General features: G+C 39.7%; 1 protein-coding gene across 4 annotated transcripts in view; it reads left to right on the top strand.

Annotated features, from left to right (window-relative positions):
- Positions 1 to 17,272, top strand: part of Raly (RALY heterogeneous nuclear ribonucleoprotein) — a 72,552-nt gene that overhangs the window by 27,161 nt on the left and 28,119 nt on the right. For 3 of the 4 annotated variants that reach the window (XM_047541059.1, XM_047541058.1, XM_047541061.1), the window contains exon 2: positions 1,381 to 1,463. The exons of the other annotated variant lie outside the window; for it this stretch is intronic. The gene's annotated coding sequence lies outside the window, so the exon portion shown is untranslated. The remainder of the gene's footprint in view (positions 1 to 1,380; positions 1,464 to 17,272) is intronic. 4 annotated transcript variants of the gene reach the window in all.

Raw genomic sequence — 17,272 nt, 5'->3', positions numbered from 1 at the left:
ACTTGTGGGAAGTTGAAACAGTGGAACCGTAAGAGGCATAAGGATGAGGACTAATCTCAGTCATCTGCATTCTTCATAAGCCCTAATTCAGAACCATGTACATAGTAAGACTGTAGAGTGGTGAGAAAGTATTCAGAATAACTTCATAGATTTGCAAACTTTGAAGATTAAGAAGGATTTGAATAGGTACAAGTGAACATTAGCATGGATAAAGGTGTGGGAGCTGGAAAGCTCAGTAGAGGTGAAGGCAGATGATGACCAGATCATGGCATACCTAGAGAGCAAGGATGAGTTGTTTTGTGAACCCTGACTTTTTTTTTTGAGCCAGGGGGAGGGTCATTAGGACCATTAATTTCACAGTGTGGATGCAGTGGATTGGAGTAGGAGGATGGGAAATACTATGACAGCCTGTCCTTGTAATGCCAGTCATTTTTAATCTTTAAGAAATATTCCAACAGCGGAGGAGATAATGTGATCCTCTTTTTTTTTGGTGGCAGGGATAGACCCCAGGGCCTCACAATGTGCCATGCACTAGGCAAGCACCTTACCTCTCAGTTACAACCCCAGCCCTAATAATTCAATCCTTAAAAAGAAGTTGAGGGCTGAACTTAGTGGTAGAGTGCTTGCCTGGCATGCATGAAGCCCTGGGGGTGATTCTCACCCAGCATTTGATAGGTAGGTATGTAGGTAGATAGATTGGTAAGAAGAAAAAGAAGTTAACACAATAGGGAATAAAGAAAAAAACATTTTGAGTATAGAGCCCTAAGAGGGAAAACCAAAGCAAAACACAAGGATTTGCAGTTGTGGAAAAGGGAAAGGAAGGATTAACAGTATGAACATTTGGGATACTTTTCCCCAGAGATTTGGGTTTCTTACAGCTTACTTTATTTAGGTTTTTGTCTGATGTCATCCTTTGGAAAGGCCTTCCCTGACTTTTTTTTTTTTTTTTTTTTTTTTTGTACCAGGGATTGAATTCAGGGGCACTCAACCACTGACCCACATCCCCAGCCTTCTTTTGTATTTTTTATTTAGAGATGGGGTTTCACTGAGTTGCTTAATGCCTCACTGTTGCTGAGACTGGCTTTGAACTTGCAATCCTCCTACCTCAGCCTCCCGAGCTGCCAGCATTGCAGGCACCACCATGCCCAACCCCTGACTGTTTTATGTGAAATAGATTTTACTCTTTCTCCTTGTCATTTCTTTCTTTCCTTCCTTACCCTGCTTTAATTTTTTAATAGGACTTTCTCTGTCTGAAATGATATTTAATAATTAACCTATCTTTAAGATGCAAAATGTAGGAGGGCAGGAACTTCAAATGCCTATACTGTCCTAATGTCTATTCTGAACAGGACCCCTAATGGACTTCTCTCTCTGTTATAGGTGAGGACTGTTCCCAAAAGCAATTGCTGCTAATCCTGTAACCCAAAGGAGGAAATAGCTGGCTAAGCCCAGCCTCAGTACTGGTGAGTGAGAGTACCTGGGCAACTTTGGGCAAACTAGGACTAAGATACAGGGTAACAAATTTGGGGATTATTTTTACCCTTAGTGCAGATAACTTAGGTGATTACTTTCCTGCACCATGACTAAGATTGAATATTGGCATAGGTAACCGCCTGGTCTGGGAATAGCATTGAGATCACTTTCCTAGAGATGCCATGAGAATGTCTAGTGTCGTTTTCATTTTCTATTAGTAAGGCAAAGCAGGCTCACTACTTTTTTTTGCCTCTGTCATCTGCTTTCTGGTGGGTATCCTGGGACCTAGCAGCTGTACCTGTCCTTCCATAAGCTCTTTTAATATGACCTCCACAACCCTTAAGAGACTTTCTTGACTTCAGTATCTACCATGACCTACCTACCCCCTAGATCAGCTTTAGGAAATCCTATAATTCTCTTAGTTCTGAAAAATGTGGTAATCAGTGGTGGTGGTGATTGAGTGATACAGTAAGGCTGTATGAATGGGAAGTCAGGGAAGAAGAAGGAAGACCCACAGATGGTGAATAAGGGAAAGGAAGTCAACATATTAACTTTGTTAGATTTCCTTTAATCTAGACAAAATTCCATTTTTAAAATAAGGAAATGGAGGCTTAGGAAACTGAGTAAGTTTTCAGGTTTTACGCCTGGCACCTCATAAAAACTGATTATAGTACCCAGGTCAGTCTAACTATAAGTAATACCCTCGTTTTTCCTGACTTGATAGCTTTCCTTGTGCTGCTCACCTCTAGTATCCTGGTTAGAAAATTCAAGAAGACAGACCTCCTTAAGGATTCTGTTATTTGAGGGGTTCAGGAGTTAGTTAGTGATCCCTTCTGAGCAACAGTATTTTTAGGAGGAAAGTGGTCAAAGGCTGAAAGATAGGAAAAACTTTTATGTAGGCAGACACCCAACTAAATAGGACTGGAAGGAGAAGAAAATGTCTAACACATGGATCCTGTGAACATTTGACTGACACAGAATGGGGAGTTGGGTTGAAGTTGCAAAACTCGGGTTTTTTAAATCTATTTTTCAGTGTGAGCCCTTGGACAATTTTCATTTCCCTATTTGTAAAATTGGAGTGCCTCCCTGCCCGCACCCTTTTGTGTGTGTGAAAACCATGCAGGGCTGTGTAGAGAATCAAATGAGAAATGCCAAGTTGTGAACCATAAAGCAGCATGAATGAAACAAGAAACTGAGGAGAAAGTGAGGAGAAAGCATTATAACTATCTGCAGCATCTCAGCCCCTGGCCACTCTACTCACCAAAGTAAAAGGAAAGGTTTTCCTTTAGGAGTTTCTGTTACAGAACATCTCAGATATCCTTCTCTTTCTCTCTTTCTCCTGTTGACCCTACCCACAGTTCTGTCTTTCCATAAGGAAAAGGATTCCAGGGCACAGATGACAAAGCCAGGTAGCATTTATAGCTGCAGGTTAGCATATGGGTTGCAGAATGTGGCTTTAAATGCATTCATATACCCTGGCTGCAGGCCACTGCTGGCTTAGATATTAAAGCAGTTTTCAAGAGTCCATCCTAGTGTGAGTCTGCACTCACTCACTGGTTTTTCTGAGATGTTGCTTTGTTTCCCTCTTGTCATCTCAGAAGAAAGCTGTTCCTGTTTTGTCTTTGATTTCTTGCCCCCTTCCCTTCCTCACCAAATTAGTGAAAAAGGAACATATACTGTAGTTACATATCTTATTGAAAGCTATAGTCATTCCAGTTTCCTGTCATCTTGCTCTTTCCCTTGATGAGTGGTAAAGGCCACTCTTATCGCACTATAAAGATGGACATTTTGTTTTTCCCTCTATCTGCCTGAAGGGGCACAAGAGGAATCTAATCCCCAACTGGTGCTCTTGGACTTCACATAGGCAACTCCAGTCTTTCTTCCTACTCTGAATTTCCAGGCTCTTGTTGACACCTCTTTTTATTTTGTTAGAGCCAAGGACAGAAACTTCTATAGCTTCTGGCCTTTCCATAGTCTGGGTGGATCTTATTTTCCTGAAACAGTTTGACTACTGTTTCAAAGTATGAATGGTTTCAAGCTGAATGTAGTGGCACATAATCCCAGCTACTTGGGAGGCTGAGGTGGGAGAATTATAAGTTGGAGGCCAGCCTCAGCCATTTAGTGAGATCCTTAGCAACTTAGTGAGACCCTGTCTCAAATAAAAAATAAAAAGAACTGGAGACTGAATGTAGTGGCACATAATCCCAGCTACTTGGGAGGCTGAGGTGGGAGAATTATAAGTTGGAGGCCAGCCTCAGCCATTTAGTGAGATCCTTAGCAACTTAGTGAGACCCTGTCTCAAATAAAAAATAAAAAGAACTGGAGACTGAATGTAGTGGCACATAATCCCAGCTACTTGGGAGGCTGAGGTGGGAGAATTATAAGTTGGAGGCCAGCCTCAGCCATTTAGTGAGATCCTTAGCAACTTAGTGAGACCCTGTCTCAAATAAAAAATAAAAAGAACTGGAGATGTTGCTCAGTGTAAAGTGCCCCTGGGTTCGATTCCCTGTACAAAAAGAAAAGTTCAATATAAATAAGTATGGAATGTATGAAAAAAGATTCTATATAAATAAATGTATAATGTGGAGGTATCCATATAATGGTTCCATTCCTTGTTATCCATCTGACAGCCTCATTTTTCCAGAACCCAACTAAAAAACACAATGGAAGCAAAGCATTGTCATCCTTAAGCTGGTGCTAACTCTTATTTTTATGTGTTGTTTATAACAAATTTAGCAGTCTGGTTTCTATCCCCCCACCCCCATAGATTAAAAGCAGCATAAAAAAAAGGGAGAGGAAGTGCTATATTAATAGCTGCTGGAGGTGAGACCTGAAAACTGTTAGGAATGGGAGGGGTGAAAGAAAATGATAAGAAAGGGAAGTTAAAACAGCAGACTGGAGGGCAGTGGTCCTATAAATATCTGTGTGCTTCTGTAACATAGGGATGGGGCTATGTAATTTCCACTATTATTTTAAGTTGCTTTTGGAAACCAGAGTTTTCAGAAATGTTACATTAATTAATTATGGCTTCTACTATATTATCAGGTAGTATGCTGAATGCTGTACATGAATTTGTTTCATTTTCATAGCAACTCAGGAGGTAGGTGGTGATATTCTTGTTTTATAAATCACTGAGATTTTAGGGACCTGTACACAGTGATTAGAAGAGCTAATCTTAGAACCCAAAAGAATTTGGCTTCAGAGAACCAAGTTTTTAATGTTATCCTACTTTGACTCTTTTTCCATGACCTAAAACCCTATCCTTCTAAACCTCTTGGGCCAGGAGTTTCCAACCCTTTTTAATTCATTCTCCAATATAAAAATTTTCTTTTTGAAGATATGTGTTCATGATTCATTTACTGAGTATTTGTTGAATTTCTACTATGAACTGAGAACCATTTTAGGTATTTGAGATGTAGCAGTGAATAAAATAGTTTTCTCTTGTGGGTAGGGAGAGTATGCAGTTTTCATCATTTTTGTGTGTGGTTTTTATCAAGCTAAGAAAGTTCCCTCATATTTCTAATTCATTGAGTTTATATTCTAGTGGAAGAAAGTGTATAAATGAATAAATATGAAGAACAATAAAGCTGGATAAAGGGAATAGGGAGCAACTAGATTATCAAAGAAGGCTCCCTGAGAAAAAGTCTACCCAGAAATATGCTGGAACTAAAGTAGTGAAGTATATGTGTATCTTGGGGAATAACATTCTAGCAGTTTGGAGTTTGGCTAGTTCTGAGACCCTGAAACAGGAGCATGCTTATTGTATTTTAGGCGTAAAAGGAAGCCAGTGTGACTAGAGAGTAAGTGAGCAAGGGGGAAAGTGGAATATTGAAAAGAAGTCACTAAGGTAGATGGGGCAAATCATGTAGGACTTTATTCTTAGTGAAATAGGAAGTCACTGGAGAATTTTGAGTAGAGAAGGGACATAATCAGACATCCATTTTTTTCTTTTTTTAAGTCTCTGCCTGATTGGACCAGCTGGTACTTCTAGTCATCTGTCTAATACAGTATTGAAATAGAAGTGGTCAAAACAGATAGCCTTACCTTGTTTCCAGTTCAGGGGGTGAGGGGAGTATTGAGTCTTTCATCATTAAGATTTTGTACCTTTCACGTACAAGGTGAAAGGTGTGCACGTACCTTTCACTGGGCTAAGAAAGTTTCTTGTATTTCTTAATTTATTGAGAGTTTTATTATGAATAGGTGTCGGATTTTGCAGATAGTGTGGTTTTTGTTCTTGGTTCTACTAACATGGTGTGTAAATTTTATTTTTAGTTATTAAACCAACTTTCTATTCCTAGAATAAATCCCATTTGGTTGTAGCATATAATTAATTTTATAATTGATTTTAAATTTTAAAATTAAGTTCATTTAAAATTTGCTGAGAGATACTGATCTTTAGTATCCTCCCTCCTCCCTCTCTACCTTACCCCCATTACTGGGGATTGATCCCTAGCTCTTTTTATTTTTTCTTTTGAGACAAAGTCTTATTAAGTTTCCCAGGATGGACTTGAATTTGTGGGTTCTGCTTCAGTTTCTTGGGTTAGCTGGGATTGCAGGCATGTACCACCAGGTCTGTATTACTCTTGTATCTGTCTGGTTTGGGTATTAGGGTAATATTGGCCTTGTAGAATGAATCAAGTATGTTCCCTCCTAAGTTTGTAAAGGCTTGGTATTATTTCTTCTTGAAATGTTTGACAGAATTCATCTTTGAAGCCAAGTGGACCTGGGCTTTTGGGGGGGGGGGGTTTAAAATTACTAATTCAGTTTTTTTTTTTTTTTCCCTCCTCAGATTTTTCTATTTAGAATTCTACTTAGATTTTCTATTTCTTTTTTTTAGTTACTTTTGATAATTTGTCTTTCTAGGAATTTGTCTACTTCATCTAAGTTGTCTACTTAGTTGGTGTAAAATTATTCATAGTATTTCCTTAAAATTTATTAACTTCTGTAAGATCAGTAGTAATATCTCCCATTTCATTTCTGGTTTTGGTAATTTGTGTTTTCTTTCTTAATTAGCCTAGTTCTAGGTTTGTCAGTTTTGCTGATATTTTCCAAGAACCAATTTTTTTGTTTAATTTTTCTATTCTATTTCCTTTCTTTAATCTTTATTGTTTTCTAACTTCTTGTTTTGGGTTTAATTTGCTTTTCTTTCTCTGGTTAAGGCTTAGGCTATTGATTTTTGAGCCCAAATTAAACTCTTCTTTAGGCTTGACTAGACCTGTTGGCTGTCAGATTATTCCTTGTAATGTAATAACCTGTGGAGCCTCAAAGAGGGCCTACTTCAGGAATACTAGGGGAGACAAGTGGTCCATGGTGTGTGTCACCCATAGAGATGGGGCAAGAGCTAGACCCATAGTGCTTGGCAGCCTGAATCCTGCCTATTCCAGGTTAGCATTGGGCAGGAAGTGGGTAGGCCTGAGCTTTATATTGAAGTTATGGGTGTGGTGGCACATGGTGAACCAGAGATCTGAGGAAAATTAACTGATACAGAGGCTTCAGGATGACTTTGGGGGCCTTGGCTCTGTTGCGTATTATGAATGAGATTCTAAGTAGATATTAGGTTCCATTAAATAATAAATAATAAATAAGGTTTAAAATGCAGATCCTTTTGATAACATTGAGCTGGGGGGACCTCTGAGCAATACCTGGGCTTGTTGGTTACTTACCTGTGGTCTTTAGTTTCCTCTTCTATAAAAAAAGAATAATAGTTTCTGCCCAGCCTATTGTGTAAAACATATTTCAAATAAGTGCTGTATAAAGCCATGATACTCTACTGATGTAAGGGACTATTAATGGTAGTAATTCTAGTGATGGGACTTGAAGACAGAATCTGAGAAGGTCCAGGAGCAGTAACAGTGTATTATCATCTTTCAAGGTATAGAGATGAATGTCTGATCAAAGTGGAATTACTATCTTAAAAGTCAGGAGGCCCATTGTCTGCCAATATAATCATCATGGTTTCTAGAGAATTCTGTAAGGGGAATATGAGGGAGACTGCCAGAGCAGCTCCTATAAGAAATAGCTGTCCCTATTCACTCCACACCCAGGGAATTTGGCCACATTTTATTACTTTAGTTTGAGAAACAGCTGGCTTTCTTGAAGGTTACTGTCACAGCAAGGCAATAAGGTCCAGCTCGCTTCCTGGAAAGGAATTGCATGCCAGGAAAAAAAAAATGTTCTGTGCCCTATTGGGTCCTGAATCTCTCTATTTTCCCTATTTTCATTAAAACTAAAGGGGCTCTTTCTTGCTTTTCACTGCAAGAACAAAAAATCAGTCAAACAAGAAAGGGACTGACAGGTCCTATAGGTCAGATCAACTAGAAGGTAGTTCTGGGGATGTTGGCTATGGCAGAGAGACAGAATTCTGAATTTAAGAATATAGCAAGAGTGGGAGAATGGGAAACCAAGGTCCATCAGCAACTGTGGTGCTAGAATCCTGATATGAATAAGAGATAAATGAAGGGAACTTGTCTAATTGGGCAGATGCAGGGGGAAAATATATTATATAAAGGACTCCATTAACATAAAACAAATTGCTTCTTTGGGATTATCTGTGTATCTGAATCTCTGCTTTCCACCCTTGTATTCATCATCACCCACTTCCATCTCCTCAATTAGAATAACCTGTGAAGAGTTAACTGTACTAAATGTATAGGGCAAGAGACAGAAGATACCCATGGTATAACTGGGATATGCCATATACATCTTTGGGAAGATTATTTAACTGCATCTTCCCCACCATTGTGTATATTTTTTAAAATTTTAGACCATCTGATGTTGGAGAAAGAGAGGGGACTTTAGAACCAGATTTACCAAGATCTGACTCTGCTCTGACTTTTATTTCCTAAGTGACTTATCTCTCTGAGCTGCAGTCCACGTCTGCAAAATGAGAACAATTCTACTTTCTATGGATATCATGATGCTAATATAGATTAAACACACACACACACACACACACACACACACACACACACACACCCTTCTGGCCAACTGGCACATGCCTATAATCCTAGTGGCTCAAGAGGCTTCAAAGCCAGCCTCAGCAACTTAGCAAGCCTAAGCAACCTAGTGAGACCCTGTCTCAAAATAAAAAATAAAGACGACTGGGGATGTGGTTTAGTGGTTAGGCACCCCTGGATTTAATCCTTTGTACCAAATAAGAACAAAAAACCTGGCCTGGATTGGTATTCAATTACCAGTGATTGAAATAAATTGTGAAACCATGTGTTGAAAATGAATGTGGTGACTCAGACACTTAACCTTATTCTACTAACTCAACCTTGGGAAAGTATTTTACTCCTGGGCCTCAGTTTCCTCAGCTTTTTTTTTTTTTTTTTTTCAAAATTTATTTTTTATTTTGTGGTGCTGGGAATCAAACCCATGCCCTTGTGCATACTAGGCAAACACTCCACCACTGAGCTATACATACCCCCAACCTGTTTCCTCAACTTTGCAAGGATGGAATGAAATGAAAAGTTGATCTGTAATTATTGATGTCCCTTCCTGTTCTGTGCCTCCAAAGGCACACTGGTCTGTGGTCCTAAGGCATCATCAAGAGAGGCAAAAGGAGAAGCCTCAACTTCAGTCCTGCTTAAGGATGTAGCAGCGGCAGATATAAAGAAGGAGCCATTATCTATAGTGAGGAGGTGTTGGAAGAGGTTGATAGTCTGCTACAGGGGCAGTGACCTACCCTCAGCATTTGGAAAAGAAATATCAAAGTGAGGGTCAAATGGCTTGGAAGGTTGAAGACCAAGTGGCTAGCAACTCTGAGAGAAACCATGAGCATAGGACCCAGTTTGTGCTCCATTACTACTTGGTATTTCCAGGCAAGCTGTTTCTCTTTTTGTGGCCTCCCCATTTCTGTCTGTAAGGTAAGTTAGGCAGTGTTTTCTCCAAGAGCCTGTTTGGGGATAACTATGAAATTCATTGCCCACTCCTTCTGGCCCTCAAGTTGTGTTTGTGCTCCAGCTTTTGCCCTGGGTGTAGAGAATTTTATTTATTTGAGAAGGTTTTCAACCAGCTAGGCTCAGTCTAGTGCTAAGAGTATTTAGAATGCTTTTGAAACTCCAATTTTAAGTCACCAAGAACCATTCAGTTTTTAACACTAGAAATGCTTTGGTCCACCTGATCCAGCCCCCTCCTTTAATACTGAGAGAGGATACAGCGGACTCTGAATTCCATTTCCTGCCAGTACTACCTAAATCTTTGTGAACCATAGTCCCATCAATTGAGAATTGATGGGACATAGAGAATTATTGTTCAGAAGATGAAAGAAAAAACTGAGGCCTGAGAAATTAAGCATTTTGTTCAGGTTCAGGCTCAGACCAGAGCCCAGGTTTCTTGTGTCTCATTCCATGTTTTTTTTTCTTTAGAGCCAAGGTCAAGTGCACCCATATGTATGCAGTAGCAAAGATTGGAACTGAAAGCATGTCAGCTTTCTTAACATCTCCGCCAACAGCCTTCTCAAATCCCCTGTGGCGTGTGTCAATAACACAGCCCATACTTGTTTTAGAAACAAGTGCTCCATAAGCACTTGTGTTTGATTTGCTTTGGCTGGTACAAGATCCAGATGCTCTTAGAATAGCACAAAAGATTCTCCAAATCAACTCATTCTCATTCTGATCAACTTTTAACTCTGGTCTGTTGCTAACTGGGGTTTGTCCCTAAGTCTTCCCTACCTGACATATGAATTCACATTCAGTCTGTTGTACTAGTTTGCCCTTTCCCCCTTGAGTAACATTTATTTTGTGCCTATTGTGTGCCAGGTACTATGGTAGGTACTTAATGGTTTATCCCCCTAATCCTGCTAACTCGCTAAGGTACCAGTAGTGCCCTCTCTCCCTCCCTCCCTTGGGTTGCTTAGTGCCTCACTTTTGCTGAGGCTGGCTTTGATTTGCAATCCTCCTGCCTCAGCCTCCTGAGTTGCTGGGATTACAGGTGTGTGCCACCATGCCTGGCTCTGCTAGAGAATTTTTTTTTTTTTTTTTTTTTTGTGGTGCTGGGGATTGAACCCAGGGCCTTGTGCTTGCAAGGCAAGCACTCTACCAACTGAGCTATCTCCCCAGCCCCAAGAATTACTTAATGAACCTTCTTTAAATGATATCTTTTGAGGCATCGAGTGAGAGGAGATATTTTTGTCTTTGAATTTTCCTCAACATCTTTTGCCATAAACTTTTGGAATTTTAGGATATCAGAATTAAGAAACCTTAGCAGGCAGTCATCAGGTTTACCTAGGAAGGAACCTTTTAAAATTTAAACATATAACATCCAAACAGAGCTTCTCTGGTTGAAGCAACAGCAGTAGGCCTGATGGGTCAGCCTCCCCATTACCTTCCCAAAGACAGCCCCTGAGGCATATCCCTTAAACCTGCAGAGTTCCCAGGAATATAGTTTGTAAAACACCACTGTGACCACCTTTCCTATTTTATAATTGTGAAATTGAGACCCAGTAAAAGGCGGTAATTGCCCAGGATCACACCATGAACAAGTGGCAGATGTTCTGACCCTCATCCTAGAGTCCTTTCTTCTACATTGGACTTTCTGTCAATTGTGTCATTTCCTAAGTGACCATCTATGACACTTCACTGGCATCCTCTGCCTGAGTTTCAGGCTTCTCTTGCCTCTCATTTTCTTGTTCCTGTGACATAGGCAAGCCTGTGGATGTGTATACCCCTGTCAAGGCATAATTTTCATACATCCAATGACTATACATCAAGTTTTAATTCATTAATAGGGAAACCAGGAGAAAAAGAATAGCTGAGAAACTGGATTTAGGTTGTAAGTGAAAAAGGATTGCTATAATAAAATTGCTAAACTAGATCCACAATTAGTTAATGTCTTACTGAAAATGTAACTTTTTTTTTTTTTTTTTGCGGTGCCGGGGGTCGAACCCAGGGCCTTGGGCTTGCGAGGCAAGCACTCTACTGACTGAGCTATCCCCCCAGCCTCTGAAAATGTAACTTATAGAGTTAAGAAAGTGTATCTTCTTCATTTTCTACATAACTTTGCAGAATTATAAAACATTTGAGCCCTATTAGTTTTTGAGTAAGTCAAACAAAATTCCCTTTTCCAAGTGTCAGGTGGCTCTTAGATGCATAATAAAGAATGTTCCAAAAGTGACTTTAAAAGGTCACACAATCATCTTTTTGCCTTACAGGCAAGTTTTGGATAATTTTCCTTAACATGGAGCCACTTAAACTATCAAAGCCTCTTGTATTAAATCTGGCTAGAGCTGTCCCAACCCAGGAAGATACCTGTCAGGGCACAGACCTGGCCTCTTTATGAAAGTTTCTGCAGATAACACCCATCAGGAATATCTTGAACTCTCTTTCCTCTAGCCCTACTTAGTGGCCTGTGAGTTGGTCTTTGCTAATCCTAGACTTCTTCCCCTTTCCCTGGCCAAAGAGGCCTTTTCTTGCTCATGGTTGCCCTTGGGGCCATATTGGATGTAAAGAGATACAGAGTTCATTTGGAAGAAGTTTATCTTGTGCAGAGACAGTTCACTGATGGGTAAAGTAGGCAACTATTTTCAGTATGTTGTTTTATCTCTAAACATATTTTGCCCATCTTTCCATCTCCACTACTACCATCAATGCCAGATCTTAATCATATTTCTCTGGGACTGTTTTTAATTATTACTCACTCACCAGTGTACCTCCCATCTTTGCCCCTGAAATGCATGTCATTTCTCTTTTCCTGGGTTTTGAGAGATCTTACTCCTATCACTTCTCTGCTTGTAAAGCCTGCTAAAGATCATTCCCATCTCCTCAGCATGACAAAGTTCTGCAAGACAAGGTTTCTCTCCTTTCTTTCCAGCCTCCTCTTCAGCCCCTTTCTTCTCCTGCTCTCTGTTCCATAGTGGTTCATAGGGAAACTTACACAGTATGAAGAACAAGTTCTTGATCAAATCTACCAATGAAGGTTAGGAAGCATTCTTAATTGTGGGGTTATGTTAACATCAAATTTCATGAACATTTGTGCCAGTCACAGGAATAAGGTCTTGTGGGTAAGGAGGAGCCAAATATTACCATTAAGGTCTTTGAAACACACAAACAATTAAGGAAGACAGTCAGGTAAAGTAAGTAGACAACAGTGATGATTGGTATAATAGAAGCACGAGTAGTGTTTTAGGAACTTTGAGGAAGGGATACTAAGTATATAAGAGACTTAACTGTATGTTCCAGAGAAGGGAAAACAGTCCAGTGTAGCCAGAGTATAGGATTTCAGAAATGGGAGTGTGAAGTTACCAAAGTAAGCCAGACTTTTGAGGACCTAGTATTCCAGGTTATTATGTTTACAATATTTTTTACACTTAGCATATGACTTTGAATTCATGAACTAAATGATGTATATTCATGAGTTCATGATTCATGAATTAATGGTATTTGTTTACTTATGCACATATGTAGCTGTGCATTAGGGTGTGTGTGACATTTGAAGAACCCCTGAGATAAAGCAAATCTCAAATATTGGAGCCAGAAAGAGAGGTTAAACCTAAGCTCACTCCAGGCTTGGAACTTCTGAGGTGTTCCTCAGTTCCAAGTTAAGTCATAGCATGTAAGAATCAAAAAGGACCTTAGGGCACCAGTAGTTTACAAGAGCATTCGTTCAATAAATGCTTGATATTGCTCTTAGAGATGTGATACAGTAGTGAGCAAAATAAAGACTGAGTTTTCATGGAACTTATTTTAGTGGGGGAGATAGAAAATGAAGAAATATAAACAAGGAGAAAAAAAGAGAAGAAACATTGTTTCTGGAAAACTGAGAGAAGAACAGGTCAGGTAAAAAGACCCTGAAGTAAAAGTGTGTAGAGTAACTGGAAGGCAGGCAGGGTGACTACAGCAGCATCACCAAGGGGAAAGAGACAGAAGAGGGGGGTGACTAACCAGAACAAAGCCCTAAGGTCCATTTGGGCAGTGGGGAAATGATGCCAACATGTAGCCAGGACCACAAAGCAAGTTAATAGCAAGGGCAGGATTGGGTTCTTTGTTGTTCAGCCTTCCATTGCTCCCTTCTGGCTTCTTCCCAGTCTTAACTTGAATCCCATTTAACACCCTCAATTCTCATATCTCTCACTCAGCTTTCTTTCCCAGTATTTCTTTGACCCATATTTGCTTATATAACCTGGTAATAAGATTCCTGGAAGATGAGAGCTAGAGAGGTCTGCAGATATCTGTTAATATCAGTCTCTGAGAAACCCAAAGAAGGCGAATGACTCGCCCAATACCATTTGTCTGGTTATTGGCAGAACTTAATTTCCTTTCCCCAGTTCTCCTGCCCCCCAGTCTCTGGGTCATAATTTTCTGCATGCTATCTCTCTTTCCTTAGTCTCCAGCAAAAGGGAGTCAAGTTGTGACCCATTTGGTTGTCAAGGGCAACTAGGGCTTCTTGCAATCTGCCTTTACCTCAGCTTTTTAATTGTTTTTTTGTCATGTGAATTTACTGTCTTATTCTGGCCAGTGTCTTTGTTGAACTATATCTTCTGCAAAGATAGCATGTTGCTAATCCCCGCCCCCCATTCTTGCTACCCTTATACCTAAATTGGCAGTCTGCTCTTAACCACCAATCAGTATTCAGACCTGTCTTTGAAGTGCAGCCCCGGTTTTTTTAACCTTTTATTTTTATTTTTCCTCTTTAATTATACGTGACAGTAGAATGTATTTTGGAATATAACTTCCCATTTTTGTGGTTGTATATACCGAGTTAAACTGGTTGTGTATTCATATATGAACATAGGAACATTATATCTGATTCATTGTACCATCTTTCCCATAACCCCCGCCCCCGGTCCAATCCAGTGAACACCTGGGGGTGGAGCATCTGCACATCAAGAGAGAACATTTGGCCTTTGGTTTTGGTTTTTTGGGATTGGTTTATTTCACTTAGCATGATAGTCTCCAGTTCCATCCATTTTACTGGCAAATGCTATAATTTGATTCTTCTTTATGCCAGCCCCAGTCTTACCTCCAGAGATGGAATATGAAAGAGGAATTAGGTTTGAAGTTAGCTCTATCTAGATTTAAATTCCAGCTCTGGCACATACTGGGACAAAGTAATCTCAAACAGGTTACTTATGTTCAGAGAGCAGTTTTCTCATCTATAAAATGGAGCTGTTAATACTTGCTTCCTGGGATCACTGGAAGGATTATTTAAGGTATTATGTGTGTGTACTTTTTAAGTATTCTGTAAAGGGAAACTGTTATTCACTCAAAGGCCCCTCCTGAAAACCTTCTCCCTTTTTTCTAATTATCTAATAGCTAAGATTTCTTGGGTGAGTTTCTCTTTGCCAGACACCATACTAAGTACTTTTAGCTTGTGAATCTATAGTAACATATTATGGCAAGGTAAAAGTTAAATTTTTTTTTAAAGCACTGATTTCATTAAAAAAAAAAATTTTTTTTTAAGTTGTAGATGGACTCAATTCCTTTATTTTATTTACTTATTTTTATGTGATGCTGAGGATCAAATCCAGTGCCTCACACATGCCAAGCGAGTGCTCTACCACTGAGCATAGCCCCAGCCCCACTGATTTCATTTTTTATAGATTAGTGTTATTCCTGTATTTATATAGAGACCAGGTTAGAATTTAGTATGTACCTATGTTCCAGTTGTTGCTCTGTGAATTTTTAGCTATGTAAATTGAATCAAGTCTTGACTTGATTCTATTGTATTTTTCCCTTGAGAGTCCTAAAATTCAACCTCATAACGAGGTAGAAACTTGACTTACTTATCTGCTCACCTTGAAAAATGTCTGTGATAACTGAGCAGTAGCAATTGGACTGGCCCTTCATGACTTGAAGAGAAGAGAATGAGAGACAGAGAAAGAACTGGATGCTTGGGAGCCATTAGATTAAGGTTTGGAAATTCCTCACAAGTCAACTAAATCAAAAGATTTCTTGGGTAGGAGCTGAAAGTAGTGTTGATGGTAATTCTGTTTGAATTATCTTCTGGCGCAGGGGATTGCTGACTCCACCGAGTAGAAGGACTAGCAATACACAACCATCTTTATTTGTATCGGGATAGACTACCTGTGTTGCCAAGTGTTGCCTCTGGACAAGGCAGCTGTGGCTTTGATAGAGCCAAGTCTTTGGAATTGAATAGATGTTAGTTCAGAAGTTCAGATCCCTGCCTGAAAGTTACTACTTGTGTTAATTCTTTTTTTTTTTTTTTTGTTACTAGGGACTGAAACCAGGGTGCTTGATCACTAAGCCACATCCCTGGCCCTTTTTATTTTTAATTTTAAGACAGGTTCTCACTAAATTGCTTAAAGCCTCACTAAGTTGCTGAGGCTGGCTTTGAACTTGTGATCCTCCTGCCTCAGCCTCCTGAGCTGCTGGAATAATAGGCATGTACCACTGTGCCTGGCTCCCTAACCTAATTCTTAATTTTTCTCTCAGAACCTCAGTTTGCCTGTCTAAAATAATGCTGTTGCTCTCTAATTTTGAGATTGTTGTGAAAACTCAAAATACTGTAGGTAAATAAATATCATACAACACCTGAAACTTACTTTGGCAAGTTGATCTGTTGTTATTAGTGCCTTGAAGACCAATATCTCTAGGAGGAGGTGGCAGTAAAGTCAGGGCTACTCTGAGTCCTTAAACCACCCCCACTTCCCACCCTTACCTTAAGAAATACCCGGGACGCCTCTTTTCCTTCCTCAAGTTCAGGCCCCAGAAATACTAAACAAAAAGGATCCTTCCAGTCCAGCTTCTCTCCTACCAGGCTTTATTCTTAAGAAGGATTGTTATCTAGCAGATATAGAGGGGGCAGGGCAGGTAACTCAGGCAACAACTGATGAACAACAGGCTTCTCTCTGTTCTCAATAAATTGGTCCTTGGGGATCCTAGCTTTGAAATTCTGATTGACATAGGAAGGAAAAGATTCATTAGGCTTTGGACTCATTAAAATGCTGTGCTACTCACCTACAATTTATTCTTGGTACTTCATCAGGAGAAATTAAGTAAACCAGTAGGTGGGGTAGGCTACTGACAACAGAGCCCTATGTGCCTGCTAGAGGCTATAGTTATTTAGCCTCCTATTCTGTGGAACATACAGCTGGCCTCAGAGGCACATAACCCCTTTACATGAATCTTAAGTCTCACCATCATCACTGGAAGGACCTTCTGAAATTATTCACGAATGATAACTCATTTTGTTGAATGGTCCAAACAAAGACTGGAGTTTGTTTAAGAGCACCAAGTACATTAGTGGTGGAGTCAGAATTAGAATCAGGCCATCTGATTTCCAGATCAGGACTATTTCCACTTTTGATTTCTAGACCCAGTGTTTGATCTGTTCAACTTTCAGCAGATACTTTTGACATATTTTGTGCACCAGGATTCTGTGTTAAACAAAACAGACTTGGAGTAAGAGAATACTTGACCCCAGTGTCAGAGGAGGTTCGAAAGACCTCCAAGTCTGAGGACTGGATAAGAATTAACTCAGCAGAGCAGTAGATGAAGAATGTTAAAACCGAGGAACCAGCAGCTTATAAATGCCAGATACTTTTTCCAGGAATAGAAAGTTGAGTCTTGCTGTCATGGAGGAATTGAGGGAAAGATGAAACGTTAAAGTCAGTTCAGATCTATGAGGTTTGACTCACTAGCTCTTTAGTTATAAAGAATCCAGATCCTGGGATTAAGAGTCCTGGGTTCTAGATGTGTTTTTGCTATCAATATGTTGGTAATCATTCTGGTGATATTTATTTAACACCTTTTTTAAGTGAGCCATGCTGGCCGTTGGGCTACCAAAAATACATCAGATATGTGTAGTTCCCTCCCTCAGATCTGTCAGTATAATGAGG

Source organism: Sciurus carolinensis, chromosome 2 (genome assembly GCF_902686445.1).
Source record: "Sciurus carolinensis chromosome 2, mSciCar1.2, whole genome shotgun sequence".
Taxonomy (NCBI): domain Eukaryota; kingdom Metazoa; phylum Chordata; class Mammalia; order Rodentia; family Sciuridae; genus Sciurus; species Sciurus carolinensis.
The sequence above is the reverse complement of the archived record's forward strand: the minus strand, read 5'-3'. Positions and strand labels throughout refer to the sequence as shown.